This window comes from Mus caroli, chromosome 1, assembly GCF_900094665.2.
Source record: "Mus caroli chromosome 1, CAROLI_EIJ_v1.1, whole genome shotgun sequence".
Taxonomy (NCBI): domain Eukaryota; kingdom Metazoa; phylum Chordata; class Mammalia; order Rodentia; family Muridae; genus Mus; species Mus caroli.
The window spans coordinates 63,695,078-63,700,635 of NC_034570.1; the positions used below are offsets into that span (position 1 = coordinate 63,695,078).

The 5,558-nt window shown below is 36.4% G+C and overlaps 1 protein-coding gene across 5 annotated transcripts in view; it reads left to right on the plus strand.

Annotated features, from left to right (window-relative positions):
- Spag16 (sperm associated antigen 16) overlaps positions 1 to 5,558 on the plus strand; it is an 871,964-nt gene that overhangs the window by 222,410 nt on the left and 643,996 nt on the right. The window lies entirely within an intron of this gene.

Genomic DNA, 5,558 nt, shown 5'->3' on the forward strand with positions numbered 1-5,558 from the left:
GAAGAAGAAGAAGAAGAAGAAGAAGAAGAAGAAGAAGAAGAAGAAGAAGAAGAAGAAGAAGAAGAAGAAGGAGAGGAAGAGGAAGAAGAAGAAAAAGAGAAGACAATGGTGACAAAGATGAAGAAAACAAAAAAGACCCCAAACCAAACAAAAACTAAAACCTTATAGACTGAATACAGTTGATATAAACTGTAAACATGAAGGATGAGAATAAGGGACTGTGTAAGGACCCCGAAGAATTGCAATTCATGCTGTATGCTAACCACTAGAAGTGGGATCCTGGACTCTAGGCAAATTAAAGTTGATGGCATAGAAATGAAATGATGTTATGCACTTTAGAGAGGATAGTGACTCAGAGTTTATTAATGGTAGAAGCCGAAAAAATGGAGAGAGTTTAGCTTCTAATAAGAAGTCAAGAGAGCCTACACTCATGTAACAGCTTTCTGGTGTAAAAGCCAGAGCACATTTTGAAGTCAGAATCTGCTTGAATTCTTCAAGTCTTCTTATCTGTCTTGGGTCACTGATACATGAAAGAAATACTCATTAAAATAAAAATGCATGTGGAGGACTGCATGAGGGAGAGAAGAGGGAGAGATACTGAGTGGAATGCATCCATTTAAAAAAAAACACTAGTGGGAAATTGAACATATCCAAAGAACAAGGGGCATGTTTGAGCTTTGAAGATACAAATTTGAGAGCCGTCCTGCGTTACCATGTTTATTCTCTGTATTTGCAGTATTAGAGACAGAAAATTATTTTCCTGTGGGTTTTAAGAATGTAACCTGAGTAACACCTGCAAATGACTTTTTTTCACTTTGTTTAAGCAATATATTAAACATCAAAGGCCCATGAATAATTTAAAATAGTTCTAGTTCATTTCCTCCTTTTTATCTTTTTAATAGAATATTTATATTTTGCCCATTACTTATCTTTCAAGAAGAATGCATCCTCATATCCTTATATTAACAGGAAATTGAATATGGGACATTACAATGAAGGCCTATAGTAATTTACTATGACAATGACTTAGTGGGAGAGCTTTAAAATTATTTCTAAGCAAAAAATATGTAGTCACCTCATATATTTGTGATTTTTTTTGCATGAAACCTCAAAGTTATAACAAAATGACATTGTAATAAAACTTTTTATCAATGTTAAAAAAATTGCAGTTGAACAGCAAAGTAGCTGAAAGATGCTAGCTTATAAACTAGGGCTCTTGTGCTTTGTAATAAGAAAGTATGCTTCTGACTTAACTAGTAATATGGTCATTGTTTCTTGAGAAGCAAAGGCATGTTGGTTATGTTTTTAAGATTTACTATACTTTAAAACTAGTAAACTAGCATTCCCTATGTCTCATGAAGAATAAAATGTAAATTATAGTTAGAAAGCTGACTCAGGAATGCAGGCTGTTCTTCTAGAGGACTCAGGCTCAATTCCTGGAACCCAGTGATGGCTCAAACCATTGGTACTTTCAGTACCAGAATGTCCAACAACTTCTTCTGGCCTTCATGGGTACTATGCACACATGTGGTTCATGCATATCCATGCAGCAAAACACCCATGCACATTAAAACCAGAACAACCATAAACAATTTGAATTGTTTATTAGATTTCACAGTACTTGTCTATGAATGAATTATAATAAAAGGACAGTAGAAGCTATTTACTTGGTTTTGCTGGTGTGTTTCTTGCTCAGTTCCAGTGGACGAATGTAGAGGACCAAAGCTCTCCAAAGCAGATCAGCTCATGGTATAAAGGAGAAAAAACATATACTTTTTCCTTCTGCCTTTATAAACATGTCCTCCTAAAGTATTTTGGGTTTACTTTCCTGTCGTTGTGTGGGCATTTTATCTATGAACAAACGGAAAGTGACTATCGTTGCAGTCAGCTAGGAGTTTTCTAACTTTGGCTGATGGCCAGAGTTGACTAGGTTTATAGCACTATTGAGACTGGCCCCAGCTGTGACTGACAGTCCCAGGTCTCTAGACCTGTTCTGTGACAGGGAAGTGCCCACTCCCAGTCTCTTCCCGCTCATACACCTTTTCCCAGTATCACCTTCCTTTCAGAATGTATACCCTTAAACACTGAGGTGCTGGGGGCCCTGCTCAGTTTATACATTTTCCAGCTATACCTAATGAGTAATATTTCTGATTCACAGAATGGCAGATCTTTGGCAATGTTTTAATATTAGAAACCTAATCCTAAACTAGCTTGATGGTAAAAAACAGAGTCGTTAACCTACAATGTGAAAATGTGTTCTATGAAAATGATGAAAGAAAATGGCTACTGTCCTACTAAAGCTCTAGTAGCAAAATCCCCACAGCTTTTTAGTGTATGTTTCCATAGGATACATTTAGTAGCAGCAGGAGGCACCATGCCCTGGTAGAGTCTGTAGATTGTGTTCTGACATAAACTTGGTATCTGCATGGGAAAAGTCATGTACTAACCCCTGGAAAGACCAGTCTTGAAAATGTATATAGCATTCTTTAACGTGTATAAGATACTTTAGGTCTCAACTTCTATGCTCCTTGACATCATGAGTTCCAGTAAAAGTGACATTATTTTTAAAGAACATTCCCACAGGAAGAAATGTGTCTAATGGAGGAAGGTCATATAGCTAAAGTTACAGGTGAAGTTCATGCATATTATAAAATAATTGTAAAATAATATATTGTGGTAATTTTTTCCATTAGGCTATTTAAAATATTGCCATTGTTAATGAAAAAATTATTCAATGAGACTTGTTAAAATAATGATGATATATACTTTATATAGAATTATCTTGATGTGTAGTAGAAACCAACACATATATAGATGCTTGGGGGATGGGCAAGGGAGAATAATTGAATCAACTGGAATATAATAAAGACAAATATGAATACATATCCAAGGAGCGAGATAGAATTAGTGGGAAAAAACCTAAGAGGACACATTAGGACTGAAAGAGTGTTCTGGCTTAGGGTTCTTGCTCAAGGCAGGCCAGCGAGACTGATACCTAATGAGGTGAGAAATGAAGACGCTGATTAGATATTGAGTGGGAGAGATACTGGGTGCAGGATCCAAGCTACATGGACCTCACCAAATTCATGCTTATGGACAACCAAAGTGAACAGGAAAGCTCAGACTTAGAGCCTACATGAGAAGAGAATTCAGGGGAGTTTGGAGGACTTTAGCTAAGGAGAGGATAATATTCCCACACTTAAAATTCCTTGTCCCACTTATTTTGTGGGTTGACATTTTATATATATTAAAGCAGTTATGCAGACAAAGTTCTGACTATAGCTGGTTTAGGATTTATGCACAGAAGGTGGAGGAAGGCATTCTAATCCCAGCAAAGGCATGGAGAGACTATATTTTTCTTTGAGTTCTGAGTAAAAAACAAACAAACAAAACAAACAAACAAACAAAAAACACAAAAAAACCCCACAAAACAACAACAACAAAACCCCTACATTTAGTTCCCTGCACACTGTACCTATGAAATTGTAAAGAAAACCCTGACTGAATCAGCATAGCCTTTAACTCTCTTTGATCAATTGTATATTTTAGATTGTATCTAAGTAAGGAGTTTGTAATTCTATACACCAAATATTTGCTCTGAAGTACTTGCTTAAATTTTTTTTTAAATTTTACCAGGCTTCATAATTAGTACGTCAAGCAACTAGCTGAAAAATACAAATACATCTAACAAATAAAATGCGTGTATTCACAATACCATCCTTTTTTTCTGATGTTCCATATCTGAAAAGCATGTGGCAGTTGTAACATTGGGAATAATAGTCTAGATGACTCTTTGGGCCTTTTAGCCACGAAATTCTTTGGAGAGCTGTGGGAAGTCTCTCTTCACAGGCAGGATATTCATCTGAGGGTACAGGCTGTCTGTTCCCCAGGAAGAAAGGAAGTTCAGCATTTGAATGGTGCTAATGAAGTTCCTTGCTGTGCGTCACAGAGCAGGAAATTTGAGGTTGTTGGGGTGAAGCAGCCTCTAAATGGAATAGCCACTTTGTCTGTAGGAAATATGTTGCTTCCATAGCAGATGCCACTTACAGGGGTCGATTCTCCATTCCTTTTTCCATATTAGGACCACTCTCCAAATTTGCCAGTATAACATTGATTATAGTGCAGTTTAATGTTTTAAAAATTATGAAAGTTTTTTCCTTTAATAAATGACACACTGCAACACCACAATGATGGACAGAGATTTCTGTTCCAATCCATTTACCCCTACATTTAGAAAGACACCTAATTTACCCATTTCTCATTCAAACATAAGTCAATGGCTTTCCATTGAATCTGCTGTGGCTTTAGCATAGTGCATTGGGGTGCTGTTTCAATACTGCTGCTTCCTCCTGATCCTAATCTTAATCAGATGTAGTGACATCTGCCTATGTGCATGTCTTTACCTGGAAACTGGCAGGGTCTTGCAAGCTAACATTTTATATGGATTTTGGTTGAATTTATAGAATAGTCATCACAGCTTTGATTATCAAGAAATGCTTTTCTCTCTCCTTTATCTCCACCCACCACGTCTGTCATCTATGCTCATGAGCTCTCAGATAGCTAGCAATATATGTTTTTAAATGTTTATTGCAAGGTATTTTACTTTCAAAATTCACATGGTCAAATAATGTGCTAAATGTTTATATTTGAATCTTCAATATTCTTGTAAGTATTGTTGCCAATACACTTGATGGTATTTAACCCCTTTATTGTTTATTTTTAGAGAGAGGGTGTACTTGGGTGTTAGTGCAGGCTGGACTTGAACCTATGGTAATTCTCTTACCTCGGACTCCTAAGGTGTGTAATTAGAGGAATGATGTCTCACCCTGTCTAGTTACATTTCTCTTCTAGTTCTGTTTCTTCACCTGTGTTTTATACTCACTCATTGCCACGTCTAGCTGAAGAATCAAAGTAGACTTCACCTCATACCCATACCACATCAATACTCCCTCTGTGCTTATGACTTCATGTGCACAGTTGAATGAGTAACGTATTTTTATTCTGCTGCTGTTGCTATAAATCCTGTCCTTTTCTCATGCCTACTTGTTCAGGGCCTTTCATCTTTCTGCTTTTATTATTTCCCCCTTCTTCTTTAATCCTCTGTCTACTTTCTGTTCCATGGGAGATTTCTCCCTATTTTCTCCATTACCTATAAGTTCAGTGTCTCAGTACTCCTCATGGAACGCTGTATGATCTTCAGAAGAGTTGTAAAAGTTTCTCTGAGGACTGAAAAGGTGGTTCAGTGGTTTGGAGCACTCACTGTTCTTGAAAAAGACTTGGCTTTGATCCTAGGTCCACTCAGAAGTCACAAAGAACAGTCTGTATGTAAATCCAGTTCCAGAGACTCCAATGTCATTGTCTGACTTCTGGACATTAGGCACACATGTGGTCTGCATACATGAAAGTAGATTATTCATATACATTAAACTTAAATCAGTAAGGTACAAAGTAATAAAATCTCTTTTATATGCTTTCTATGTCATTGAAAGTGCCTGTGCTTTATTTTATTTATTTGTTTATTTATTTATTTATTTATTTATTTATTTATTTATTTATTT